This window comes from Bidens hawaiensis, unplaced genomic scaffold, assembly GCF_021521415.1.
Source record: "Bidens hawaiensis isolate Kalapana, Puna unplaced genomic scaffold, B.hawaiensis_p1.1 tig00005145_1, whole genome shotgun sequence".
Lineage (NCBI taxonomy): Eukaryota > Viridiplantae > Streptophyta > Magnoliopsida > Asterales > Asteraceae > Bidens > Bidens hawaiensis.
Genome location: NW_027491328.1, coordinates 1,168,696 through 1,185,441, shown reverse-complemented (window position 1 = coordinate 1,185,441; position 16,746 = coordinate 1,168,696).

Sequence of the window (16,746 nt, the reverse complement as noted above, 5' to 3'; positions counted from 1 at the left end):
TGGGGTTGATCATCCATTCTTCCGAATTCTTTTCTTTCTTAACCATGATCTTTTTAGTTTCTCTATTGACTTCTTTCATTTCATCGACTCTTGGGATGCCACACCCTCAAATTTTGACTAACAAAGTTTTACCGCGAGGCGTGTGACATACCAGGATCTAGGCGTGTGTCAAATTTTGACTAACAAAGTTTCATCGACTCTTGGGATGCCACGCCCTCAAATTCGTTATACCAAACAACGAAATTGAATTATTCAAAACATTTATTTAAGTCTCATTCAAACATGAGAAAACACAATCCAAACCAAAAAAAATTATAAATGTTGCGGAAGCGTTAAAGTAAGTGTTTTACGATAAAAATAAGCCATGTGTTTGAACACGCAGAACCCATCATATGTTCACAACGTGAAATAAAAGTTCATGTGACAAGTGTGACTCCTGACATCTATAATTCAACCCCCTCCTTAGCACATCCAGCAACCTGGGCAAGTATAAATACTCAAGGGTCAACACGAGGTTGATGAGTTCATAAGTTATAGTAAAAGTATATATATGTGTGTGTGTGTGTGTGTGTGTGTATAGTATACGTAGCATAAGTAGTGTATGTAGATTTAGCACTTTTCAAATATACCAAGGTAGCTAACCCATTTACAAGCTACTAGACGTTTGAACCGAAGCTGACTGTCTGTATACCTTCTTACCAGGTCTATCACAAAACACCGGCGATGCGTGTTACGATAATTTACACCCGTCCGACCTCCAGTCGATTTATAGCAGGTAGGGTTTGTCAAACCCAGTAGTACTACTTAAATTTCCCCGCGATCCCATTCTAACTGTTCAAGGTATGTAAGGACTTTAAGTGATATGAGGGCATCTAGTATAAACTTGTGATATATAAGAAACTACATAAATCCAAAATAAGTCGATACGCTTTCCTCCAGAAAACCAGTATATAAGTATGTCCATGTTTTTAATCCAGAAAACAAGTATACGAAAATAGTTGGGTTTTCAATCTAGAAAACAAGGAAAGTGTTTTTTGTTTTCAATCCAGAAAACAAGTACATTAAAATAGTTTTTTGTTTTCAATCCAGAAAACAAGTTGGAAAAAGCATGAACTCACCTGGTGTCGAGTGTAATAAGCTTTTCTCAAAAGCCAAAAGAATGCAGTTGACTCATTAACTGCTACCTAGTACAAGTGTTTAAGTTATGAGAGTGTGTTCAACAACACAAGACTCAAAGACTCACGTATGGACTCACACACAAACACAAACTTGACCCGACGACTCGTTGTTGATTGCTTTTAATGTTGACAGTTCTAAGTTGTTCTAACATGCATCCTATGTCACACCATGATCAAAACATCACGCAATTGCCATATAATTCAAATTCTGATCAAGTAGTTTACTAGACATATTATAGCATGTACAAATGGATTTTATTTAGTAAGAAAAACTAGAAATAAATTCTACAAAATTTACCACAGTAGCATACATAAATTGGGTTCTTAAACAATTTTGATTATATTTTTCTCATGAATACAAAACTCACAATAGTTTATTCATTGTAGATAGGTACCAACAGTTTAGCAGATTGTGCAACAAAAAGTATTTTCATGGTTCTCTCAACTCATTTATCCAAATTGTGCAAGGCCAATTGGGTTGCTTCTAACTCCTAATACTAAGTTCCAGAAGTGAAATCAACCTGTTTGGTTTTTCCATTAGGGAGTAATGTTGTCAGAAAGACAGACCAGAATACAACTCCCCGAAGCAGCTTTTACACATGTTTTTGTAAAATTATAAAACCTATTCAAAACTCATCCAAAAATTAAAAAATTTACCCTTCTGAAAACTAGACTCAGAGTACTGTATTCTAGAATCAGAAATCGATCAATAATAATTATTTAACATCAAGTTACAGACCAATCAATAAATGAGAACGAATCTGTTAGCATGTTTATGACATCTCTAGGTTTCTAATTCATTAATTAATCATCATAATCATCTATATTGCAGAGATTTAACATCTAGGGTTCCATAATAACTCATCAAAACATGAAATTGATACATATGACTTACCAATTAACGTTAGGAATGATGAAAATCACTCAAAAACACCACCAATTGCAAGAAACAAGATTGAATTAAAGGTGAATTAGGGTTAGGGTGTTTGAAAATGTGAGAAAGGGAAGCATATCAACGGTTTATGGCTGGTGTTTGGAATTGGGATATTTTATTTAATAATATATTAATCATATTTACAACAATGGCCCTTTTAGAATGAGTTTTGGCTTTAAACGAACCTTTTAACATCAACCCGGGTTATCACGAATCGTTGTAACTAAAATAATAACCCAAGTCTATAAAAATGAAGCCTTGTTGATACTTTTGTTAAAACTATTTTATAAAATACGAAAACATACAAAGCACGCGCAATCGATCGCAATTTCATGAAACGAGCTATAAATTAAACACATAATCATTTAGCATGAAATTTCACACAGATAATATTATAATCATATACTTGAGGTATTGCATTTATATAATAATTAATAGCATGTTAAGCGAGAATAATGTACTAAATCAGGTAACACATAAAATCATCTAGCACATAACAATTATATCTGAATTATTTAAACATATGTGATTCGACATTAATCACCAACGCGTATTGACGGACTCATGTGTGTGACTCATGTGAATCTTATGCATGTCATGTAATATAACGGAGTTGGGTTAACGGTGTTAACGTAGAAGTGCGAGGTGTCACATGGGAGATACTTAGAGGTCAACGTGACGACTCCTCTTGGTGATGGGAATTTGAGTTGCCATGGATTGTCGACACCACTGCCCCCATGGCACTCGTTTTTTTATACGATCACATTGTATGCTTAACATGCATTGACAACCAAGAAGGTCATTTGTAGGGTAATGTATTGTTTGCCTGCACGTATATGTACTTTAAAGGTGACTTGACCATTGGTTGCACTATTTTTCCCGAGAAGCTGATTAAGGGAGCTTCAACCACTATTAGCTTTTCATTCTCTAATGGGTTTAGTTGGTTGAAGCATTGGAAGTACATGATGTCGGAAGAGCTTCCTGAATCAAGGTATGCTCTACTCACCCGTTTCCTTGTGACAATGATTGATTTGATCATTGGTTTTCTTGTCTGCCCTTTGGTGGTGCTCTTCCAATGGAGATTGGTTGGTTCATCCAATATTTCCATGACAACTATCCCGCTTCTTGTCAGATTCTTACCCCCCATATTTATGTTGTTCCTACCTCCCTTCCCGTTACCTTATTTTCAAATGTTCTATCTTGGTTACCTTTTATCAGATGTGATAATTTTCTTGACTTGGCTGCCCTTTCTATTTCTTTAAGCAATTTCTAACAGTCATCTGTGTGCTGCCCCTTCTCTTTGTGGTATTCACAGAAGCGCCTAGTGTTAGTCAATTTGGTTGGCCTTTTTGGGTTTGGTGATTCTTACTTCACTTTCCATCTGGCACACACGTTTTCTCCTAATGAATGCTTTGGTTTTATCCCTAAGCCCTTCTAACGTGGTTGTGAGGTCCTTATGGAGATTCTATATCAGTTAGTTGTTTCTCACCACATGGAAAAAGACATAAATTTTTACTTGGTATTTTGCTTCTGCCACTTCCATACTTTCTTTACAGGACCTTTCCATGGACCTCTCGACGTTTCCCCCCATCTCGTCTCTTCAGGCTATGTAACGAGGTGTAAGCTTTTGCGCTTTTTCTTCTTTGGCTAAAGCTCTTCAGGAAGACCTTTTATAGGTCATCGAAGCTATCTAGGCTCTCTGCTGCCAATTTGCCAAACCATTTTGTGATGCGCCTGTCAACGTTTGGTAAAACATGTAGCACCACCCAGGCATCAACCAACCTTCCACCTCCGCTGCTTCAAAAAACGAGAATGTATGGTCCTTTGGGTTTCTCATACCATCGTATTTTTCGACGGTGGCTAGCATCTTCATTATAGACGGTAGTTTGGCTTCAATGATTCTCTTTGTTGGTATAAAGAGAATAACTCACGTTTTTTCTTTACATAAGGCAGATGCTAATTCTCTCATATTTTTTAAAATGTCCATAAATTTTTATACGACATTTAAAAGAAGTTCACCGTAAACACAAACGTTTTAGTATCTTTAAATGAGTATCGTTTTCGCTGTTTAAAAAAATTTACATTTCTTTTGCTCTGGTTTTCTACATGTCATTGTGATTTTCGGCTCATGCTCGCCATTGTGGCTTTTTACTCATCATTGTGCCTTTATGCTCGTCATTGTGTATTTCAGCTTGTCATTGTATTTTTTTCAAAAAGGATGAAATTTTAAAATTGTAATAGTGAGACAACATCGTTGTGTAATCTTAATATACAAATCTAGTAATAAAATAACATCAAATTTATCTAATACATAAAACACAGTGACAAATACGCACTACATAATAATCTGAATCATAAAATATAATGGTGAATAACATAATGACAAGAAACACAAAACACAATAGTGAATACATATTACACAAGGATCTGAACGTAATACACAATGAACATAATACTTTCTCAAATTAAGTGATGCCACATGTTAATCCTTAAAAAAGACAATAAACATAATATATAATGACTAAAACACACTGATGAGTCTAAAGACACAATGACAAACAAAAGACAAAATGACAAGCAGAAAGATACAAGGACGAACAAAAGACATAATACATTGTGGTGAACTTTTTTTCAAATTTCATGAAAAAGTAATGATTGTTTTAAATTGAAAGAAAAATGGCATATGTATTACATGTGGAGAGAGAAAATCAATAGATGCAATATATTACTTTTGTGTGTGCCCTTACCCTATTTTTTATCCCTGAAATTAATCTTGTAATTCATATTTTAGTTTCAACAATTCTTTAAAAAAACATATTTAAAAATATAGGAGTTAAATGCAAAATGCATCTTGATGATCAACACCCCTTATCACATTGAGAACCTGTGGTTGACATTTTTGCACGAAGAGCATCTGAGTCTGCATTCACGTGCAATTAATACCTGTTAGTGCATACGTCTATCACTTTTGTCTTTGTCAAATGAAGTGAGCAGAGCTTTAAAGGAGCTAAAAAGTTGAGAATTTTATATGAAGTAAAATTGAAGATATTATTATATGGAGTGATAGAGAATTTGAATACGAGCACGTGGGCGAAAACGGCACGTAAAACGGAGCTATAACGAAGAAGTTGTGCGCAATACAGTTTTCTAGTTTTTTGGGGCATAACATATACGGCGCATAACATATACGCCGTATATGTTACGCGTTAAAACATATACGGTGAAAACTTTTTTGCTATAGCGGAAGTCTATACAAGTCGCAGCGAAAATTTAAAATATTTATAAAACAACTTCTTTCTCTATCTAATCTTCAATATGGATAGCCTCGTACGCGTCTCGAGCTTGCCATGTCATCACAATACCTGCATGCATACTAAAAGTCAGCTATACGCTGAGTGAGTTCTAACGTTTCTTTACATTTCATAACATACTATTTGTAAGTATATCACATCTTTTATGCATAGCATGTCGTTTATAATCTTTACTTACTTTATCTATCTGTCTATCAATCGTTTCATAACTATATTCCTATGCACTTGCTCGTAATTGAGCCTCCTACTCTTACTCATAACCAAGCCTCCTATCCTTGCTCATAACCGAGCCTCCTATCCTTGCTCATAACCGAGCCTTCCTCGCTCATAACCGAGCCATATAAAGTTAGAGGGATTTGTCATCCTAACTTATTGTGCATGCATGAGGCCCGAAGGCTCTACGCATGAATGCATCACATTCTTCTGTACACAACATTCATACTCGTTTGTATTCCTATAACATTCTACGCAAGCATTAGTAGGGTTTGTTCCCTAACTCTTTCTATTCTATCAACTATCAATCAAACATTCAAATATATATTAATAAATTAATATATAGACACGTTCTTACAAGATATATGTCATTAACTAAAATTACATATATCTATTCTTTCTATTCTATCAGCCCCAAAAACGTTTGAAGGAAAAAGGGGGCTAGAACTCACTTGCAGACAATTTCTTTCTGAGTTAATTGTAATGCCTCTCTTCAACTGCTCGACTAACTGTTAATAACGTACACGTATTAATCTCTATATTTGCTTGCTACTTATTTTCTTAAGTTAACGGGGTTATTGTTAGGTTAACCAATCCGAACATACAACTTTCTTAAACCGATCATATTAGTTTACATGCTCAACCTATTTTATTAACGAACTTACTTCATTGGTTTCATTTTTAAGGATCCTATTACTATATATATATATATATATATATATATATATATATAATTATTATACTTCATTATTTTTAATTCATATTCTTAACGCGTTTATGAGTTACGTTTCCTTAAGCGAATTCGGGCTCGTGCCGGGTTCATATTTGACTCTTGCTTGTTTTAATTTCTCATATTCATTTCTATTATCGTCATATGTTTATATATTTATATTAATACATGTTTATGAATTTCTCTCTCTTAGCGAGTTAGTTGCTCGGTTCACCTTCTAATTATATTCTTTTATGGGAAGCGGGTTATGGGTTCTAAACGAGTAAGGTCTCGGGTTCGGGTTTCGTTTATTTTCTTTTCATTTCTTTTATCATTAATTTTTATTAATATTATTATTATTATTGTTGTTGTTATAATTTTAAACATAATAGCCAAATTACCGTTTTGCCCTCCTTCGCCCTACCTATTTAAACCAACCCTAGACCCCACCCCTCATTCATCTTCTTTCTTCTCCTTTCTTATTCCCAGCAACTCCACCGCCGCCCTTCCTTTTTCCGGCCATGGCGCAATGATGAACAGTAATTTGGTGAAGCCACACGTAGCTCCACATCTTCTTCCTTCTACCTCCAGTAACCTGCAACCGCCGCCACCCCGAGCTCCTTTACTGCCGACAGTCGTGAACCACGAATAAAGAAGAAAACGTGTCGGAGCTTCCCTTCAATTGCAAACAAGTCACACGAGTTTTGATTCGCGTGAAAACGGTTCGCATCAAAACTACTCGCACGCCAAGGACTCGCATCTCAAATGATTCGCATCTGAACTGATTCGCATCTCAAATGATTCGCATCTCAATGATTCGCATGTGAAATGATTCGCATGTCGCGCGAATGATTTGCTTGAGTCGCACCAGAGCTCATGCGACTGGTACTGAGTATGTCGCAAAGGTTCAGTAGGGTGTGGATCTAGTTTCATTAAGGTTCCGTTGTTTGAAGTTTGGGTCCATCTCGGGTCCGGTGCTTCGTGCTGCTGGCTACCGGGCTATTGGGATTCGGGTCTCGCTAAACCCGTTTGCACCAAACTATTGTTATTATTTGTATTTTTCCAATTCTCATGTTTTTATTGTTAGTTTGATTCATTTGGATCTCGTCAATGACGGGTTCGTTCATGTCAGTTTCGCGTTCATCACTTAAAGATTCCTTGTTCATTTGTTATTGTTTATATTAGCAACAAGAAAATGAAATGGAAATGAATACAACGTTTAGCTTATAGATTTGATTACTAGATCTTGAAAAACTTGAATAGATGAGATCGGATTTGGAATCTTTGGTGTACAGGAGGTTTTTTTGTGGGTATTGGTGTGTGACAATGATTGGGAATTGATGGTAAAATGATAAGGATAAGGTTGGAATTAGGGTTTAAGGGTTTAAATAGGCAAAGCCCAAAGGTTTTTAGGCCAAAATCACTCTCAAGTCCATTAATCCCTTTTTAACCTTATCCATTCTCTAAATATTATTTAATTAATTTAAACGACGCCACACGATACGATTACTAAAATAAACCCGAAATACTTTATTTAATTATTTATTGAAACTAGGGCGTTACAAAACATATACGCCCGACATATACGATGGTTGAGAACATATAGGCTATAAATGCTCTAACCACCCTATATATAGTAGGTTTGACATATGTTTTCATAACTCTTTGGTCCATAACGTATATGTACTTATTTGTCATATCTTGTTGCAGACCTTGTGATATATGAGAAATAGAGGGAAGTAAATGAGAAACCTTGTTGTTTTCGATCACGTTCAGGGATTCCGTACCTTCATGTTGATTATAGATATTGATCTACGTCTTGTTCATGACACGAACACGTTCCTACAAGTGGTATCAGAGATTTGGTGCTCGATATCGGAAGAAAATAACAAAAAAACACTCGTTTCACGTCAAGATTCGATCTATTTCTCAACTCGTTAAAAAGTTCGTTTCGGATTCATTAAATTCAAAGCATATTCATTAAATTCTACAACTAATCGTTGATTCTCGTGCTTAATCGTTACTTCTAACGTGTTCGCTTTTGATTCCGTGTGTTCGTATTTATCGGTTTGATTTTTACTTGATTCAGATGATAAACGGTTGATGTTTTACGTTTAAAACGGTTTAGGATTCATCTACGAGTTGGGATTGAATTTGTGTTCAGGTTGATGTCCGGTAAAGGTTTTGACGAGTCCGGTGAGTTTCCGGCCAAATAACCGCTTTTCCGGCGTATTAACTAATTTTTCCGGCAAAGTTCCGGCGACAACAGAATTTTCCAGTGGTCTTGAACAACTTTTCCGGCGAGCTTTAAAACCTGATTCAGTCATTGAGTTTAATTCATTGGCAAAACAAACTAATTAAGTGCTGAAACGAAACAAAAGCGTGCTGAAACTATTGATTCGGAGCTGAAACGTACTGTTTTTACGCTGAAATTTGCTGAAACGGACTAAAACGAGCTGAACTTAGTGATTTTTAGTGTTGAACTGCTGTTAAAACGTGCTGAGTTTACAGTTTAAGTGCTGAAATGGGCAAAAAACGCGCCAAAACGTGCTTAAACGAGCTGTTTAACGTGCTGAAACGAACCAAAAAGTTGCTGAAATTTGCTGATTTTGTTGTTGATTTTTTTGAAAAATTGGTTAAAATGAGTCAGAAAGTTGCTGAAATTTGCTGTTTTGCTGATAAACGAACCTAAACAAGCCAAAAAGTTGCTGAAATTTATTGAAGTTAGATTACAAAAATTTGAAAATTTTCAAAATGGAATTTTCGAGTTTGTTTAACGTTGAAGTTACATCGAGAAGCAACAGAATGAAAGTTTTGAAGAAAGAATTTATTGATTTTGAGATGATGACCGGAGAATCGCTTGATCGTTTAATAGAAAGATATTGCAAGCTTGTGAGCGAAATGAAACATATCGGGATTGAGAGACGAGAGTTCGAATACATTGAAAGGTTGTCCGATATACTTGCTGAAACTTCACCTGAATATTTGGGTATAAACATTTTGTCAATACTATCAGACCCCAACACATACAATAGTGTCAATCTATCCCAATTCATCGAGAAGCTAATGATGCATGTCGTAATCGAAAATTCCGAGAAGGTTGTGAAGGTTGATGATGAAATTAAAGTTCAAAATGATCGGTCTGAAGAGTTTGAGATGATTGATCAACTTGCGGAAAAAATTTTAAAATATGAAGAACTATCACAACCAGAATTTGAAAACACTCCTAAGTTCGATAATGATGGTGATTCAGAAGTTGATGAAGAATTGGTTTTGGAATCATGGTGTCAGTCTACTTATGATACTCTGAAGTTGGAATTGAGGGAAATGAAGGTTGAGAATGAAGTTGAGGAACCTGTTGTTGGAGCTAAGGGAACTGAACCTATTCTCAAGCAAGTCAGAATAGAAAGTTCAGACATCCCGACTATGAAAGAGGTTAAGTTATTCAAGGTACACTCTGAACCTTCTGCTCATTTTCATGTTAAAGTCAAATCAAAGTCTAATCATGAGTCGTTAAACATTCATAACGTAAAGTCATGTGAAAAATGTGAGGTACTTCATAAAGAATGTTTAGAAAAAGATGTGGATAATAAATTGTTAAATACTCACAATGAATCTTTACTAAATGAGCTTAAACGTATTATAAGCTTACGCAAAGCTTCAAAAATGTGAAAGATCAAAATGAGAAAATAATTTTGATGTTAAAACAAACTGATAATGAAAAGGTTTATTGAAGCTTAACAGTTTCAAAGCAGCATCTCACCTCCTGGACAATATTCTCCCAAAACCGACAGGTAAAGATGAAATATCTGGGGAAGTTGTCTATGGTTATAATGATCATGGTTTGGGGTATAAGTAAGTTCCAACCCCAAGTTCCCCTGAGCCACTAAAATTTAAAAATAAAAAAACTGGGCGTGATCGTGTTCAAGTAACTCCGGTTAGAAACTTTGTTGACCGGAGAAGATGCTTTAACTTTAACGAAGTAGGGCATGTGTCCTTTGCGTGTCCTAATCGTTATAAGCACGATCATGGTAAACACCAAAAAATTATTAATAAGGTTGAATTCGTACATGGTACAACATCTGAAAGTGAGAAAGAAATCCAGTCTCGAAATCGACTCAATAAGGATTTCTTTGTTCGAAAAGAGAAATGTACACAAACTAAGGAATCTTGTTGTTATAAGAAGGGTTCTAAGTTTGCTTGCATTCCAAAATCGGATGTTGTTACATTTAAAATCAACCAGGAAAGTTTAAAAACAGAAAAAAAAAATTTTCAAAATTCAAAATTTAAATATACAAGCTCAAATGTCAAGTCAAATATCAAACCTAAAATTGTTGAGGTTGTTGATTTGAAAGAGTGTGATGCAAAAAGGATTGAAAAGTTGAAATTTTATGTGAAAAGATCCAAATCAAAGTTATATCATTGGATGATCAAGGCCTCATATGTCAAATCCAAAAAAAATTTTGTTGAAAAGGTGTTTTGTTCTGAAAGTTCGAATAACATTGTCATGTTTGTAAAATCTGAAATTTCAGAAAATTCAAATGCATTACGTGTTAATTCTGAGTGTTCAGACAGCAAGCATTCTGTTGTAACAAATTTGTCTGAAACTTCTGAAAATGTTGAGAATTTTGAAAATGTCATGAGGTCCAAGACCAAGCGAGCTTGGATTTCTTTGTTTTCTTAAACTGTGTGTGCAGGGGATCCCATAAGTCATAATGTCTATCATTGGAGCATGGTTGTGGTAAACATTGCCAAATCAATGGAGGGCGGGGCAAACACAGGAAATCTGGAAAGATGGAGCTCATTACGTTTTGCTTTTCATGTCCATTTTGGATTGCTTAACTGTTATTCTTGTTAATGAGACTGCCATTGTGATTAACTAAAAGTGAACTAAAAATAGCTATAGACCACATCAAACAGTCAAGTTTATTTTTTATATTGTTTTTGATTTTAGGGGGGAGAAATTTCTGAAAAACCAAAAACATTGAAAAAGCCAAAAACATTATAAAATTTCTAAAATGTCAAAAATATTAAAAAATATTGCTCCTTGGAAAATGAGTTTTTGAAGCAAAAAGGGAAGATAATAGTACATTGATCATCTGGTCCCAAATCCAGTAAAAAGTAGGCATAAAAAAGCTGAGTGCTTAATTGCATTAGTTCATTAGTAGGCCTTTAAAACAAACAAGTACGGAATATTATGTGACATAAACCTAAATACAGCCGAATCTAATGGATTAACATCTTAAAGCTTAGTTAATATATGCTTTAAGAAAACGAAAAGTTATTTGTGTGCATGTGTTCATTTTGCAAAGAAATTCAGCTTATTTTTTATTTTTCTTTTCTTTTTATCTTGGATCCTGTCCTGCGCGATATGATTATCCGACCTAAGGGTTAAGATTTGGATATTCTTCATTATTTTCTTGGTGTTTCGTATAAAGCTTTAGACTTTCTCTGTGTGATAATATGGTATTATCCGACCTGATTGTTAAAGCCTTATACAATTTCTTATTTTATCTTTCTACTTTTGTTAAAATGGAACCTTATCTGCGTGTAGTAATACCGATCTTAAGGGAAATTTTAACGTTCTGAGTTGTTTTGTTTTATTATTTTTGCGTGAGTCACAGCTAATCAATTTTGAGTAAATAGTGAAAAAGTATACATGTGAAACAATCACTGTATAAGGATATACAAATTATGCCTGATGGGTGGGTCCACATAAGATTCATGCTTAATTGAACCAAATTAATAGTATCAAAGAAATTCCTGAATCATTTGTTTGGAAGGTTTAGGTTGACAACAATACCAATGACTGGCTTAACACCAGTCATAATAAACGCTGAAAATAAAACTGTGATGGAAGGACAATTTGGTCAACATGATTCCCTGCTCAAACTCACAAAAATATGTAATTGTTTACATGTTTCTAATTGTTTCCATTTTGTTTTCGACTGTTGACGTTGGAATACAAAACTTTATCAAATCAAATTGGAAAAATACTTAAATGTCAGTGTTTTTTAAGCTCATTAATTTGTACTTAATAAACAAGTTTTTGTTGATGTTTGTGATGGTAAATTATCAAACGGTTAAAAAAATCTTTATGAGTATGCTTACATTGTGAATTAAGATTTTCAACTTACACTTATCATGAGTAACAGGTCCCATCTAGACATGAAGCTTGAAGTGGAGTCTGTTAGATGATCAAGTATTGAGGGGGAGAATTATTGAAGATTTAGTTCTGAAAAGTGTCAAAGACTATAAAACAGAGACGATAATGTTTAAACAATTGTTTGAATCTTTACATCAAATGTTCTTTGCACTTAAGGAAGAAATTGATAATTTCAAAGAGATGTGTAGAGAACACAACCGATGCCCAGAGCTAAAATGATAAAGCACTTAATTTGAAAGGAAAGACTCGGCAATATTCGAGGGGGAGTCTATTAGTGCATACGTCTATCGCTTTCGTCTTTGTCAAATGAAGTGAGCGTAGCTTTAAAAGAGCTAAAAGGTTGAGCATTTTATATAATATAAATATGAAGATATTATTATATGGAGTGATAAAGAATTTGAATACGAGCACATGGGCAAAAAAGGGCACTTAAAACGGAGCTATAACGAAGAAGTTATGCGCAAAACAGTTTTCTAGTTTTCTAGGCATAACATATACGCCCGGATAACATATACGGCACATAACATATACGCCGTATATGTTACACGTTAAAACATATACGGTAAAAACATATACACCCGACATATACGTTAGTTGAGAACATATAGGCCAGAAATGCTCTAACCACCCTATATATAGTAGGTTTGACATATGTTTTCATAACTCTTAGGTCCATAACGTATATGTACTGATATTTGTCATATCTTGTTGCAAACCTTGTGATATATGTACGTCTTGTTCACGCCACGAACACGTTCCTACAATACCTCGCTATGAACCCAAGGTTAGATTGACTGTTAAAGTCATTTTGACGCAAGGATATTGTAACACCCCGGCCCGGTTAGGGCTGACGTGTCACTCGATACGGTAATTTTAGACATTAAAAACGTTTTTATTTAAAGTCTTAACCCTAATTTTTAAATCGCAAAACGGTCCAAAAACATTTAAATTAAAAGTTCTAGACAAAACGACAAAATTTAAAGTTGTTCACTCAAAAGATCATGTATTAAGTTCCCTCATTTTCCAACGTCTAGCCTTTTTCTTTTATTCTCTTATCACACATTTCCCCTGTTCCCTTGAGTACCTGAAACAAATAAAGGAAAACACAAAACAAAGAAACACGGTTGAGCCAAAGATTGTCAAGTAACAGAGGAAACAATAGCAATAACAATAGACGATGAAGAACAATATGATACAATGAACGATCAAAAGAAAAACCAATAAGGTACACGAGCTAGTAACAGTAACAATACGCTGAACGATCAATTATGAATCAGAACAATAACAATATATCTATGGAATTACCCATGTGAGCCGGTAACAATAACAGTAACAGTAACAGTGCAGTATGTACATTAGCTGCAAACTAATGCACTAATAATTAAGTGAGATAGGAATAGACGATGAAGGAACACGAGCCAGTAACAATAACAATACGCTGAACGATCAATTATGAATCAGAACAATAACAATATATCTATGGAATTACCCATGTGAGCCGGTAACAATAACAGTAACAGTAACAGTGCAGTATGTACATTAGCTGCAAACTAATGCACTAATAATTAAGTGAGATAGGAATGTGGGCACACACACCTAACCCTCTCACTCCAGTAACAATTTACCTAGGATCGATCCATACGCCTCTCAATAATCAGTAAATCAATAAGTGCTCTCGTCGCACAATAATATAGAGATGTTGTGGACTAATCGGTCCGTCACAGATAGAGCACGTCAAAGGTGCCTCGATTGACGCCCTATATCCCCACAGGCGGCGGATAAATTCTCGGGTATTGAGGTCAAATAAAAGACAATAACAATGGTCAATATCAATATAATATGTCTTAATAACAATAAGTCAATGTACAATGGTTTATTTGGAACATGCGATAATGATTGCAATAAAATATATTCTAGTTAAATAATGTTTTAAAAATTTGTAGTTGGGTATTGGGTTTCAAAAACAAAGTGCCATGCAAAGTTAAGATCAAGTTACGTGTGAATTCAAGGTGCCATGGAGGTGTTTTCAAGAACAATGGTTAGTATGTAATACGTGGCCAGGAGTTTGGTCCCAAAAATTTTTAAGCATGCGTTTTACCTTCATCTTTAAACTCCACTAGCCAAGACTTGTTAACCCTACCCTTTGTTTAAATAGATAGAATGAAACTGGCATCATAAATCAATATGGGGTTACCTTCGATGGCGGTTCGGGTGGCAAACTGATTACAGCGCTGAGGCTTCACGCGAACTAAACAAGGGTGGCGGAGAGAAGCGGCGTATGGCTATGGCGGTGTTGGTGACGGCAGCAACAGGGGCGGCAGTCAAAGCTGGCGGTTTAATACGGAAGCACAGAGGGTGATGGCGAGGAGGGGCGATAACGGAACAGTGGTGGTGCAGTTTTCCAGCGAATTCACAAAGCGGGTGGTCTTGGCGGCAGTTAAAAGAACACAGATTTAGGGTTTTTTGTGATGATTATGAACCCGTTAGCATGCTTTTAAGCGAATGTTAATCACCTTGATTATCGGTATAATTGATTTGTTTTTGATTTGCTTTACAATTATAATTTTGGTAACTTCCGCCGGAAAATCGGTGAACAAGACGAGCACATGATCTCTTCAAATTAACTTTCAATATAAGGTAAAAATGATCCCTAAGTTTCTTTTATAATCAATTTAACATTTAACCCTTTTTGTTAAGAAGTAAATTTTAAACACCCTAAACTTATTCTTATAAATATATCGATTAAGTAACATTTATTATATCTCGCATTCGGTTAGTCGACACCATTGAAATTGATTTTTTTATTTATTTAATTCGTTTCAATCCAACACATTAATACAATATATTTATTATTTTAGGGTTTTTGAATTTTCGTATATTACAACTCTACCTCTCTTAAATAAAAATTTCGTCCTCGAAATTATTGCTATTCTATACAACACCATGGGATATTTCAACACTCAAACCACCTAGAAAGATTTCGTCCTTGAAATTTAAGACTATAAAATAAGGAACAATTTTCATATAAAAGATGAATATTACGATTAACAAAAGATCACATAATTAAAAAGGCGAGCTTGAGTTTTCAGTAGGGGCAGTTCAACTAAAAGCAATTACAGTCATTTAAATCTCGAATAATTTTCAGTTATCGAGAATAGATTACATCCCCCGAAAGCATTCCCATTAGGGTGGGAATAACAAATGCAGAAATTCAATGAAAGGCACGATTTCTAGATGCTTGGAAACAATTTCAAAAACACATAGTGGGTTGCCCCAATATTAATTAACATGTATAAGGCCCGATCGGTAACAAATCAGACCCCTTAGTGTACCGATAACTACTTAGATATGGGCAATTAAACGAAACTAGAGTCAATTAGCACATTCAGATCACGATTCTTTAGAATGAAAGGAAAGCTATACCTGGAGCATTAGCAGTTTCTCCAGCAGTTAGTGTAAACACTCGTCCTTCGGTAGTAGGTGGTGCATTAGCTCCTCTAGCAGTGTCTTCTAATAGGTTTCTGGCTTTATGGCAATCTTTGATCATGTCCCATCTCCCCACATATAAGACAAGCGCCAGTAAGTCGGCGACAAATGCCTAGGTGGTGCTTGTTATAGTGAGTACACAAAGGAATCGGTGCAGTGTTCTGGTTTCCTCTCTGGTTTATGGGTTGACCTTGGATCAGTTGCTAGCTCCTGGTCCTTCCTTGCCATGGTTTAGTCTGTTTATCAGATGACCTTTGAGACGACTCGCCAATACGGTTCCCATCCCGGCTTCTCTTCCGGCTATCATCTGAACTTCCCATAAATGCCTGTCTTTCCATATCCACTTTCTTTGCAACTTTAGCAGCTTCGGCAATAGTAGCAAAAGTCAAATGAATTATTAACCTATGAATACGGTCACATACAGCCCATTGGTATTTTTCTGCTTGTTCCACAGGTATTCCAGCAGCAGCACCAAGGAATCCAATCAATAGGTAGAATCGGTCAGTGAATGCAAAAAGTGATTCATCATCTCGTTGACGAAGACCATGATACTCTCGAGTGTAGTGGCTCTTATCCACAGTAGTGAAATACTTCTCAAAGAAAATAGAACGAAAGTTTGCCAAGATAAATTTTCAGCAAACTTATCTCCTCCTCTTTCTGTTAACACGCCTTCCCACCAAGTTTGAGCATCCTCTTCTAGCTTATACGATGCCAATCACGCCTTGTATTGGTCTTCAACTCCTTACACC